Source organism: Protopterus annectens, chromosome 1.part1 (assembly GCF_019279795.1).
Source record: "Protopterus annectens isolate FY-2018-M chromosome 1.part1, PAN1.0, whole genome shotgun sequence".
Taxonomy (NCBI): Eukaryota; Metazoa; Chordata; order Ceratodontiformes; family Protopteridae; genus Protopterus; species Protopterus annectens.
The window spans coordinates 950,414,174-950,428,411 of record NC_056726.1 but is presented as its reverse complement, the minus strand read 5'-3'; the positions used below and the strand labels follow the sequence as shown (position 1 = coordinate 950,428,411).

Below are 14,238 nucleotides of genomic sequence, written 5' to 3'. Positions count from 1 at the left end.
GTCAAAAGGAAAACACTTTATTGGAAAGCAAGAAGCTGTACTGTTTAAGAAATGAATTAATTTGGTCTGTCTTTGACAAAGAAGATTTAGCAAAAGCAGTCTTCTTGTGGAAGTTTGATTCCCCTTTCTGGAATAAAACTGTTCTCTTTTGTGAGTATAGGTGGAAAAAAAGTTGGGATTCATACCAATATAAAGCAAAAAACACAATCCAGGGTAAAGTATCAATTCCTAAAAAGTAGTATGTATGTCCAAAAATGTCTTTTTGGACATTCATACCAATATAGTGCATAGCACAGTGCTAAGTAGCACATTTAACTGACAATTCCAATAAGTGGGTAATCCTCATACAATATTAATACATAAATCTTCTTTGTCAAAGACAGAACAAATTAATTCATTTCATAAACAGTACAGCTTCTTGCTTTCCAATAAAGTGTTTGCTACTCAACGCCAGAAGTCTAAACCTCAAGATGCACGCACTCAAAACTCTCCTTAGCATGGAGAACATCGATATCTGTGCAGCAACAGAAACCTGGTTCAAGGCTCCCGAGAGCACCCCAGCACTACCAGGTTATACCTCATACCATGCTTTTTGGCCCCAAAACTTGGACCGAACCACAAAAGGAGGGGGAGTATCAATATTCGTCAAAGATACACACACCTCCAGGTTGGTGGCACAGCACGAAGCATCAGAGACTATCCATGTGCAACTAACTGTGGGTAAAACTGCCTTCCAGTTTATAGCCTGCTACAGACCACCCTCCCAAACACAGGAACCCCACTTGGCCTTCCTGAGAATACTGGAAAATATGAAGGTCTCTCCAAACACCATTATATTGGGTGACTTCAACTACCCAAACATAGACTGGGAGCATTACTATAGCTCCAACACCCTAGCCCAAAGGTTCCTAGAATTTATAAACTCAAATGCTACTTGTTACCACTCCCACAAGAGGGGAAAACATACTGGACCTGATCATCACCAACATGGGGACACTATGCTCCAGACCAGAAGTGTATCCCTCACTGGTAAGATCAGACCATAAACTAATCTCACTGGATATTCACATCCCGATCCCACCCCCTGCCCAGAAAACCACAGTGAAAAACTTCTCTAAAGCAAATTTCACACGCCTCAAAACCGAGGCGAAATCCTTCAAAGCCCCCGGGCCTGTGGAAAATACGGCCCAGACCACAGAATCCTTTATAAACGCATTCTATGAACACCTTCAGGAATGCATGGATCATGCAATCCCAAATAAAACCAAGACCCAATCCTCCAAAGGCAGACGTCCTGTCTGGTGGACTCCAGCCATAAACAAACTATACAATAGAAGGAGGAAGCTACTACATGATAGAGCAAAATCCCAAAAAGGGAAGGCATCTCTGATCAGTATTAGCAAAAAACTACGGGCACTCATAAAATCGTCTAAGGCCAGATTCGAGAGAAAAATTGCACAGGACACTAAGGATAATCACAAGGCTTTCTTTAGTTATGTTAGGAACCTGGGTGGGAATTACCAGATATGCTCAGAATTAGTCCAAAATGACAAAAAATACACCGAGCCCACAGACATTGCCAACATCCTAGCTGACAGGTTCAGTGCAAACTTCTCCCCCCTCTCCCCACCAAAAGGGCAAATATCTATCCCAACAGAGTGCTGCCCCCTTAACATCTCAGATGCTCAGGTAAGAGCCGCCCTCTCCAAAGCAATAAACACAGCATCAATGGGACCAGACGGTGTCACGGGCTGCGTCCTACATGAACTCCAAGAAGAGCTAAACCCAAACATAAAACTACTGTTCAATCTTAGCCTTACTACAGGATATGTACCCAAAGAGTGGCGTACAGCAACAGTGGTCCCTCTCCACAAAGGTGGTGCCTCAATGGATCCTGGAAACTATCGCCCCATAAGCCTGACTAGATTGGTCTGCAAAGCTATGGAAAGGATCATCATGGACCTCATAAATAAAGATATTCGGGACCTACAGACACTGGATCCTACCCAGTTTGGCTTTGTTAAGGGCAGATCCTGCCTCTTAAACCTGGTCGATTTCTTTGAAACAGTCACCAAGGCCATTGACGAGGGGAAGGTGGTCCACACAGCCTACCTGGACCTCACAAAAGCCTTCGATACAATACCCCACTCGGGCATTATAGATAAGATCACCAGCTTAAATATAAACCCCTATGTCACTAGATGGGTTGCAAACTGGCTCAAGGACAGAACCCACATGGTTAGAATTGCTGGAGCCATGTCAGACTCCAAACCAGTTACAAGTGGCGTCCCACAAGGCTCAGTCCTGGGACCTCTCTTGTTCGGTATATATTTTTCGGCGGTACAGGCCAACACGGAAGGACTGTGGCTGACCAAGTTCGCAGATGACTGCAAACTGGGCGCCATAATCAACTCTCCAGCCGACACAAGCATCCTCCAAAAGGGCCTCATAGAAACAGACAACTGGTGCCAGAGCCATGGCCTCAAGCTAAACGCCAAAAAGTGTATAGTCATCCCCTTTGGCAAAAACAAAGTGCCCACAAATTACCACATAGGTGGTAATCCATTAAGTACAGAAGAAGTCATTAGGGACCTGGGGACCCAAGTTGATAGCAATCTCTCATTTGACAACCACGTGGCCAAAGTGGTTAGAAGAACATTTTATATAGCCCACCTAATCATGAAGGGATTCACATCTAGATCAGGGGAGGTCATCGTGCCTCTTTACTCATCCCTCATCAGGCCCATAATTGAGTACAATGCCCCTTTTGGGATGTACCTTACCAGACACCTGCAGCAACTGGAAAGACCCCAAAAGTACCTCACCAAGAGGATCAAAGGGCTCAAACAGATGCCATATGCTGCCCGGTTAAAGAAACTCCAGCTCTACTCAGTGGCATACCGCCTGCTCAGAGGCGATCTGTGCCTGACGTATAAAGCCATGTCCAACCCGGAATTAATGGACATGCTGCACCTCAGAAAATCCAAATCCCATCGCGCTACACGCTCGAGAGACTTGAACCTCAGTACTGAAATAAATAGGACATGCTGGAGGGACAGATTCATAACCCAGAGGCTCCCTTCACTCTGGAATAAAATCCCAGTCCAGGTTAGGCAGAGTCCCACATTGACTCTCTTCAAGAGGAATCTTGATGAGTGGATGGGAGATCGTAGGTTTACCCCGGCTATCACTTCTGTGTCACTGTTAGACAGAGGCACAGTATACTAACCTCAAAAAAAGGCATAGCAAAATTAATTTAAAATGGGTGGCGAAAGCCAAACACACTCTGGCTAGGCTTATAAATGCCCTAGGGCAGATAGCCTAGTATGAACCTATGAACCTATGAACATATCTGAGTAGCTGCAGGCCACCTTGTGCAATGGAATGTATGAATATTAGCACTGTGCAAGGGTGCAGTGCTTGTCTATGAATTCCACCTATAGTTTTTTCTTTGTGCACTTACAAAACAAAAGCACTAGGTTAGTGTGTTACATTGCATAAATTAATATATGTGTGTGTGTGGGATTATATCCTGGAGTGTGCTACAGTACTTCAATACCACTGTAATTGGGGAGTATTCCTTTTTACTAAAAGAAGCAGTGGATGTAGAGTTGATTACCTGAGTTGTAGGGCACAGCCTCTGCAGATGTATGGAGGCTTTGTCCCTCAAACAAACCACATTGGCATATTTAATCAAATGATTAATTTTTGTTGACCTTTTTGGTCATGCTAGGCCTATGGAAATATTTCTGCAGACTATAGGAAATTTGGCCAGGTTGCCAGAGAAATTTTCTTGCTCTTTTCCCTAAAATGTACATCTGTTATCAAAAACTCAAGCAGATGGGGCCAAAGTTCAATGTGGTACCCAAGGAATGGCTCCACAGGAATACAGCTTCCTCATTGGCCTCTGTCCTTGATGTAGTCTTTTGTTATTCAGCTAATTGTACTACTATATTGTTTAAGAAAGACTTGATGAAGCTTGTTTTACTGAAATTAACTACAAGAACATACACACTAAAGAAATGATTAGGGGAAACTGTCAACAAAACAGACACAAGGGCAGCCCAAATAATTTGGATTAAATATTTTTAAGCCTATGAAGAGATTTAAAAAAAAATGCTGCAAATATTATAAGGAACACAACAATTAGTATGTGGTGCACAGACTACCAAAGTTTGACAGAAGTGAGTTTAGCTGAAGATGGATTCATGGAAAACATTTGGTCACATTGCAGTTCACTCAAGTATTAGCAGATGGTCGTTTTCTTCACTGCTCAAGAGTGGGCAATCACAGAGAGGGTTATATTTAGAGAAGTGGTGGTGTGGGAGTGCAGGGGGACTGACCATACAGCAACAACACCTTTCTGTAAAATTTGCTAGATTTGGTATTTTCTTCTACTGATTTTTGTCTGTTGATTCAACTAATGTCAGGTTGACAAATGACTATGCATTGATAGTACATTCAGAAATACTATCAACCATGAAAACCCATTCTTTTGAATTCAGTGGGTTTTCTGTGTAGAATTATCTTCTAAGCTGCTGATAATGTAATGTCCCAGTTATCCACCAGGTCATCGTCCCTGAGTAGCTGCTAAACAGCCTAGAGATGACTCTAGGTAAAGGAGACGTGGAATATAAATATTTATGATTTCTCTCATCAACAGTCATGAAGGATTCTGGTGTGTTTTATTTCTTTTTAAACAAATCAGTTAGAGAACATTCCACGCCACTCTTGTTTTTTGCCAGCCTGATAAAACACCTATGATTTGCTATATTCATGATCCCATATTATGCTGGTGGTTCCTAGTAAAACAGCAGATAATCGATCTTGGCTCTCGGATAGGAAAGTTGTTGCTGAATGCTTATTTCCTTTCTAGCTGGGCCATCAGCAGCCTGTTTTCATTATGATTTGATTTAGCTTTCCTGGTTGAGGGATATGACATGTAATGAAGCACTTCAGGAAAACTATCATTGAGTAAGTTATTTCTGAGATTATGTAAAGCAGATTAAATAAGATACTGCTCTGCTAAAGTAACTGATCACTTGACTGCTGCTAGAGAGTAAGTCTTGCAACTCCAACAAAAATGTAAATACCCACACATAAAAGAAAGATTAATACATTTCCTTGATCAGGGAAGAGATAAACTCATCAGAAAACATGTTAAAACTGCAAACAAATTGATTAATATGACATGAATGTTCTGCATGGATGTTTACACTGGGCTGTGCTTGTCATCTCTTTGGGATGTCTGAAGTGATTTTAGATTAAAATTACAAAATACAAGCAACCAGCTTTGGTTCCCTAAAGAGAAAAAAGACCTGACTGTGACCTGTGTGACATGAGTTTAGTTAGAGGTTCAGGTGTTTGACAGAGCTGGCAGGGGGGAGAGGCATGCTTATCCTGGTTGAATTGTGATGGTGGTGGAGGAGAAACTACACTGCTGCATTCCTTTCTCTAATCCACCTCTTGGTGGTACCTTCTGAAGCAAGGGTTGGGAGGGTGGCCTAATGGTTAAGGTGTTTGCCTTACAAACACAAGGTACAGGGTTTGAGTCTCACAAGGGATAATTTGCTAGTCTTAAAATGGCTCACAAGGGCAGTTAGCCTAGTACTAACCTATGAACCTAAGTGTATCATAGCATGCACCTATTGTGGGCCCCATTTAATGATGCCAGTAGCACCCCCTACTTAGTGGTCAGGTTAAGCCACATACAGTTGTCGTCATAGCTGGTATGCTGATCAAGGCATAAAATACCTTTGTGGTGATATGAAAGACAAACCTCTTCCAGGAAGCTCTTACGCATAATTGGTCAAGTATTCTCAGTGGACTGGGAGAACAATGGGTATATCTGATTATCAGGAGGCTTGATGTTTTACAAACTACGGGGCAAAATGAGCACAAGCATAAAAAATATATAATATGAAGATGCCTTTGTTTCTGCTCGGGATCATGTCAGTTAATGTTAGTAAATGACAACAGTGCACCAAAGCAGATCAACCAGTTGTGCACACCTGCTCTTAGAAATACTGAACTACATTGCTACATTGTTTTTCTGCTAGGCTGATGCCCAAACAGACCTTGTTTGTCTGTCAAGATTTAAAATAAATACATAAATAAAGTAAAATAAACATGTAGAAAGACAAGCAGATGAGGCTTATAGTAATAAAAACTAGGGTCAGGCCTGTGAACCAAGATGTTAATTTTGAATTAACTTATGCTAACTGCACAAGAAGAATCCACTAACAAATTAAAATGCATTTACTTCATATGATTAGCAAGGTGTCCTATATAATTTTCTCAACCTAAAGGGCTACTTTAATTTGCTTTATTTTCCTTTTATACAATACACAAACACACACACACATACACACACACACACACACACACACACGTGCACATACACACACACACGTGTGGGTTTACAATCACATATTCAATTGTCATTTAGATGATCGAATATGTGCGAAAATAATTTTCTCGAACTGAGTGTTTGATCACCACAATGTCAAAGCTGATATGAGGGAACAGCCACAATTGTCAGCTTCAACATTGCGGTGCAGATCTCACTATAGTGGGGATCGGGAAATGTACCCTTACCCTCACTGTAGTGTGATCTCGGAGTTTGTATATATAAGTAGGGGGGTGTGGGGGGTGCAGGGGGGCTTGCATATTTCGACATTGCTGAAATGCTCCGTTCGATATTTTGGTTGCTTGGTGTTTTGATTTCTGACAATATTTGTCGGAAATTGTTGCGTTCGTCTAAATGACATTCGCAAATATGATACTAAACCACATGTGTGCGCAACATAAATATTGCATAATTCTGAGCCATTTATGAGAATTATTTACTAGATTATTGCACAGTATGTATATTTCAGGTCTTGGAGACTCATCACAGTAAATAAAAAAACTATCTTAAATAATAAGAATATGATACAGTTTATATTCAGTAAGATACAGTTTATATTCATATACAATGAAATCATGCATCTGTATATTTCATGAGTAAGACATATACAGTTGTGTAAGTTCAACTTAATACAACAGTAGATGTTCGAATGATCACTGCTGCAGTAGCCTTTGCTATATGGATTATATCCTGCCAAAGATATAATGACCAGTCAGCTCTCAAAGCTTCAGGTCACCTTCCACGCACCCAAACTGTCAAGCAGCTCGAGCTGAGCTGACTAAATGACAAGTTTAGGTGCAAACCCCTTTGGAGCTTTCCTGCCTGTACAGAGAGGGAGGCTAAGCCCTGAGAAGACAATGTTAGGAACAACAAAAAATAAATTTCTACACCCTGGCATAAAAAAACACACCAAAAAACCAAGGGTGCTGTTGGGACCGGCAATGGCAGCAGTGATCATTCAAACATTTTCTGTTATGGTGTTATGGTAAGTTCAGCTTACACAGCCATACTATGTTCTTCATATTGATCACTGCTGCAGTCGCCTTAGCTATATGGGTAGATTACAATAGCTAACTATACTTCAGTGGTGGAAGGAGATGTGTCCTGGAGCCCCTGGAGAATTGTCCAAGCAAAACTTGATCTAGACATAGAGAAGGAATTAAGCTTATAGTGCTTTGTAAAAATATGCACAGAGGACCAAGTAGCAGTTTCTAGAATACTCCTAGAATGAAACCCTGTCCAAAAAGACATAGATGAAGCCAAGGCCCTGGTAGAGCGGGCCTTGCCCCTTCCTGGAATACAGTTGTTATGGGGAGGATAATAAAAGATAACAGCCTTAGACAGCAGTTTGACACAGGTTGTCCATCTTACTTTCACAAGAAATGAATAATTGATCTAAAGATCCGAAAAACTGAGTTCTGTCAATATAGCACCTGAGTTGTCTTTGGACATCCAAGGTATGAAGTATCGGTACTTACGTATTATCGCAACCACATTTCGACATTGCGATAATACGTAAGTAGAGATTTCTCCAGTTTCCAAAAAGGTTCTAAGAACAATGTTTACATTCTGTCCCTATTTTGTGCGTCAATTTTTCACAAACATGATTCATTATTTGGAAACAGCAGGGCAAAAGGGATGCATGACCTCAGAATGAGCTAATGTCTTAAGGTATTCCGTATTTACTGGTCTTTTTTTGTAATGTCTTGGTCTCCAAATAGTTTCCCTGTTTAGCTAAGTGAATGGTACAAAAGGACTGTAGCTGTGGTCTTCATTTTAAGGTACACTTTTCCCGTTTACTTATTTTTAGCCTGTGAAGCAGCCGGCAAATACCTGCAAAGAGTTTGTTTGTAGAACCGTTTTTATGTTATGTAGTAATGTGTACGCCGTTAAACATGTCTATCTGTATGTGGAAAATCGCATGCAAATTACTACATGTAGAAGGTGCACTGGAAAATAAAAGTTAAATAAATCATTACCGCTGCTACTGGCAAGCTGCTGGTGTATGCCTTCATTTTTATTTTTTATTTATTTTTATTTTTATTTTATTTTACATTTGTTAACCGGGAGTGCCTGACTGAGCCGAAAAGGCCCTTTTTCAGCAGAGGCCCAGGGAGAAAAGCTCCACATAGAAAAATTACAGATACATTTAGATATTTAGACATGATCAGTATACAAACATATTACAATAGACATTTTTTACAGTGGTATGCAGCACATTAACAGTTACAGTGAAGACAACAAACAAGAAAATATTAATTTAAAAATAGGTAATTAATAGATTTGTGGTGTACAGCTGAAATTTGGAACATAGGTAGAATACATACATTGTACATTAGCCAGTGTTTGTGAGTAAGAGTGAAAACTATTATCAAGTACTCTAGGTTTAGTATGTGTACCTTTTCCACTTTCACTAGCCTGGGGAGCAGTCATGGCACTGCCAGCTTTGCTTGAGATGTTGCCTAATGAAGTTTTTAAAGGAGCCTTTGGACATTGTATTCTGTATGCTAGTGGGGAGAAATTTCCATTTTTTAGCCACTGAACTACTATATAGTGTGTCTCCAAAGCTACTGTAGCTGTTGGTGACTTCTAGTAGTAGTTTGCTTGATGATCTAAGAGGCCTTTTGGCTGAGTGATGTTGTACTAGGTTTTTGAGGGCAGGTCACTTTTGGGACAGTAATAGACAGAATGACAGAGGCTTAGCTGATTGCAGGTTAGGAGGCTGGGCAGTTCAAGCCAGTGGAGCTGTCTCAAAGCAGTACAGTGATGAATTCTATATGAGCAATTTGCAGCAAAGCGAGCAATTCGGTTATAGCAGGCTTCCATTTTGCTTAGTTCAGTTTTGTTGAGATTAGTCAGAATGGGAGATGCACAGAGTAGGGTGGATAGAAGTTGGGAGCAAGCAATGGCTAATCTTGTGTTGTTGGTAAGAAATGGTTTGATATGGTAGAGTGATCCCAGTTTGGCATGTACTTTTTTAATAGTTAAGTTGAGATGACTATCAAAATTTAGGTGGGAGTCTATGGTTATTCCCAATAGCTTAGCATGTGCCACTGGAGTGATTAGAGTAGCATTTGTGGAGTAGATAGTGAATTGACTGTTATCAGTGTTTTTGTTAGAACTGGTTATAATCATAAGCTGAGTTTTCTTTGGATTGACGATAAGTTGAGCTTTGGTAAGGTAGTTTTCAATGTCAGAGAATGCTAGCTGAGTTGTTTGCAGGAGGGTGGGAATGTTTTGTGCAGCACAGATTAAAGTAGTATCATCTGCATACTGAATGACAGATGCATGCTGTGTGGAGGTATGGAGGTCATTTGTGATGCTTGTGAATAGTAGTGGTCCTAAGATAGAACCCTGTGGGACTCCTATAGTTATGGGCAGCTGAGGAGAGAGAGAATTTTCCCATTTCACAGGTTGGTACCTGTCAGTTAAGTAGCTTTGGAACCAGGTAAGAGTGGAATTTGATAGGTGATACTGGTTTAGTTTGTTTAGCAGGATTTGGTGTGAGACTGTGTCAAATGCTTTGGACATATCCAATAAAAGAGTTGACACCTGCAGGCCTTTGTTTTTGAGATGGTTTACTGTGTCTGTGAAGCAGAGGAGGACTGTAGTGGTACTATGGGCAGGTCTGAAACCATGCTGAGTAGGTGACAGGATGTTGCTGTCTATGAGATATTTTAGCACCTGGGTATGGATGCATTTTTCTAGGATTTTTGGCAGGGGGGAGAGTAAAGCAATGGGTCTGTAGGTATTAAGTTCAGTGGAGGTCCCACCTTTATGTATGGGTGTAACATAGGATATTTTCCAGAGTTTGAGCACATAGTTTTCAACAACTGATCTGTTTATGAGAGTGGAGATTAGGATAGCAATAGCATTTGCTGTGAGTTTCAAGAAATAGCTGGGGAGTAGGTCCGCTGCTGTTGATGAGGTTTTTAGTTTGGAGAGCATGCTTTTGATAGAAGTGGTGGAAACTGTTTTGAGGGTAAAGCTTGTATTAGTGTTATTTGTGTTGGGGGGGATAGTGAGGTTGGAAATGTCCTGTGATACTAAGGATAGAACTGAGTTCACAAAGTGGGAGTTGAATTGTGTTTCGATGGGAACTTTAGTGTCAGGGGTGGTTGGTTTGGGGGTAGCCTTTTGGGTGGCTTTTAGTAGCTGGTTTACATTTTTCCAAAATTTTGGGGGGTTGTGTTGGTATTTAGTTTGTAATGTTGTGTAGTAGGATTTTTTTGTCCAGCCTAATGCATTTTTTTGCATGGTTGCACAGTTCTTGGTACTTAGTTAGGCTTTGTGTTTCTTTGGTGTTTTGATAGTAAAGCCAGGCAGTATCTCTGGACTTCAGGATTTACTCAGCTTTACTGAGCCAGGGGTTTGTAGAGGTTCTAACCTTGATTTTGCGCAATGGAATGACAGTGTCTATGTGTTGTAGAATGTTTTGTTGAAATATGCTACAGCCTGGTCAAGTGGGAAGGTTTTTAGGGGGGTCCAGTCACAGTTACAGAGTAAAGTATTGAGGACCTCAGGAGAGAAATTTTTTGTGTTTCTAGTGGATTTATACTTAGTGGTTTTACATATGCTTGTTCTGCTACGTATAAGGTATATTATGTTGTGGTCACTTAAGGTGTCTGGGAGACTGCCTTTGTGGGGGTACAATGTGGGGTTGTTAGGACCCAGTCAAGGATGGATCCCCTTTTAGATTTTTTATCACATCTAGTTGGAATTTGGACTAGCTGCTGGTAGCCATGGAGATTTATTAGATTCATTGGTGGTTCTGATATACAAGTGAACCAATCTAGGTTGAAATCCCCCAGAATAAGGGTTTCTTGTGAGTATGTGGAAGAACACCAGGATAAGAAGTCTTCAAGGCTAGCAGGTGTATTACCAGGTGGAATACAGATCACAATTGCGGTGATGACCTTTTTAGGGTGAAGTTGAAGTTGTGAGATAAGTATGTCCCAGTTATTGGGAGAGGGGTAGTAGTTTAGTAATCGATGTACAGTTAAGTTGGACTTATACAGTAAGGCAGTTCCATCCCCTTTACGAAGTGGACTGTCTTGTCTAATGATATTGTAACTGGTAGGGAGAACTTCTGAGTTAGTTATGTTTTTATTTAGCCAGGTTTCTGTTAAAGCAACTATGTCTGGGGAGTAGTGTGTTATTGTGGCCTGGAGTTCCGGTATTTTATTTTTGATACTTCTAATATTAATATTCAGCATTAAAAGATGGTTGGTTTTGCTGCTGTTGTTGATTTTCCCAGGGATGAAGATAGTGGGGGTGTTATGTTCTGACATTTGTGTTGGAGCAGTTTGTGTTGGACAGGATGGATTTGGGCCTGGGTTGGAATGGATGTCCCCACTTATGGTGAGCCTGGTGTTAAAAGCTACTCAGATTTTAGTGGCAGTTTTTCAGTTCAGTTTTTGGCGGCGTAAAGAAGAAAAAAAACTGAAAAAAAACTGTATGAACATCTTATATCTTTAAGCTATCTATTAGGAAAAATAAAAAAAAAAAAAAACAAAAAAATGTGTTTCCCAGGCATACTTTTAAACTTTATTTTTATATTTATTTATTGACCAACCTAAGACAGAGGTGGTCAGATGCTTTAAAACTTGAAAGTTAGAAGGAAGAAGGCAGATTAGAGATTTAATTTACCTTATTTAAAGCCTGGTATTAAATGATGCTATGTGCTATAATACTAAAAACTAAAAAAAAAAAAACGTTAGGTAATTTTATTTTATCAATTAATAGAAGTAGAATTTGATTTTTATTCATAATTTTCTCTTTTTTTTCTTTTCTGTTTACCTTGTAAAACTTTGGTGATACAGATGTTGGAGTTTGGTGATGAGTGTGAGAAAGTATTGTGTTTTTTTGGAGTAGGAATGAGAGCATATGTGTTTAGTTCTGAACTGGTCTGTTAAGTAGTTCTTGAACACTTGTGGGCAGATATTATTATAATGTGTGGTGTCTGTATATGAGAGTGCATAATATAGTGTTGGGCTGCTAAGTTTAGTGATATTGCTAGAGTGATAACTTGTGGAGTTATAAAGAATTATTAGAAGACAGACTAGATTTAGTTGTGTGATAGTCATGGTTATAACGTTTAAGTTGGTTCTAGGTGGAGGTGTGAATAGGAATTATAGGGTTGCGCTATATGTGGATGGGTAAGTAGTGTGGGGTGATGTAATAATGCTTAGTGGGAATGAGAGTGGTTGGGAGTATTTTGTGGTTGAGCAAGTGGGTGTGGTGTTATGTGATCTGACTTGAGGAGCTGTGATTGGTGGAGGTGATGTAAGGTTCAGCTGTGGGTGTGGATGCTATTGCTATAAATGTAGAGGTAGTGGTGGGACGGGAGGAAATTGGGGGCAGGCAGAGGAGCGGGGAGAGCCCCAGCGTTAGTGAGGGTGAATGGAGCGGGGCAGAGCCCACCAAGACAAGAGTAATGGGCAGCAAAAAGTAAGTGTGACTTTAAAATCTGAACACTTTAAACAAATTCCTGAGGTCTAATGGCTTACCAGCAAGCAGAATTTACTTGTGTCCTGGTGGAAGACTAGTAATTTAAAGATGGCTCCATGCTCAGCAGGATTCTAATATAGGCTTAGTATTGGGGGAGGGGTAGCACAAGGGGTGTAAACTAGGCGGAATGCAAAGAAACCAGTGAAACCAGAGAGGCAATCAGTGGAAATCTATCAGTGAAGGCCTCAGAGGGGGTGAGTAATAATTCAAACTCTACCTGTAAAGTGAAGGAGAGAAGAGACAGCAAGGTTTATTATGGTTGGGAGTGTGTCTTCACATTGACTTGCTTATTAGTAGCTTATTTAACTTTTCTAGTAGCAAGCTTTCTTGCCACCATTATTATATGCTTCGCATGCTTGGAAAACAGATGCCTAAAAGGAATTAAGACCCTATCATCCAGGCAGTCAATTGAAGATGATTGATGTTGGAGTGTATCAAACACCCTTGGTCTTCTGCGAGCATATCCAGTCTGTGAGGAAGCTTGTAGTAGTTGCCACTGGCCATTTCCAAAAGAAAAAGGTTGCATGGGTCAGAAGGGAGTCACCACAATGATCTTGGGGAATTCATTCTGAATCTTCAGAAGTACCCTGGATATTAGTGGTAAGGTATACAGAAACATTCCTTTCCAAAGAAAAGAAAAGTCATCTGTCTTCCAGGCCTTCTTGTGTGGAGACCTGGAACATAATTTTGCTAGTTGACTGTGCAGAGAAGAGGCAAATAGGTCTACTTCAGGAATTCCCTACAGATGAATAAAATCTTGGAAGACCCCCCTGATCTAGTTTCCATTTGTGAGGGTCTGCCCTGCTCCTGCTCAGCTTGTCTGCCATACAGTTTTACTCTGACAAAATGTAGGATGCCTGTAAAGTGAGACTGTGCTGTAAAGCTATATCCCAAGCTAACATGGCTAGTCTGCAAAGGAGGTATGACCTGCTTCCCTCTTGTTTGTTGATGAACTACATGACTGTGGAATTGTCTGTAACCACTTCAACAGGTCCCAGGGACCAAAGATGATTCAGAGAGTGTTGAGTGCCTTGATCAGGGCAAGCATCTCTTTGATATTTATGTGCTTGCATCTGTCCTTGGTGCCCCACACTCCATACACCTTTATCCCTCAAAAACTGCTCCCCAAGCAAAGTCCAAAGCATGTGTGGTGACTGCTCTAGAACACGAAGGGAGAAGGGAAGACATGGATTTAAGGATATTTTCCTTCTGACAAACCCTAGCACTGGGATCTGAAAAGATAAAGGGTGCTGATGCTGGGATCAAAGATATTCCAGATACCACTGTATCATTCTCATGTGGAGTCTTGCAAGGGGTAT

The 14,238-nt window shown here is 40.7% G+C and overlaps 1 protein-coding gene across 1 annotated transcript in view; it reads left to right on the top strand.

Annotated features, from left to right (window-relative positions):
- The window catches only part of LOC122808177 (oxidized low-density lipoprotein receptor 1-like), a 261,451-nt gene that overhangs the window by 66,785 nt on the left and 180,428 nt on the right, over nucleotides 1-14,238 (top strand). The window lies entirely within an intron of this gene.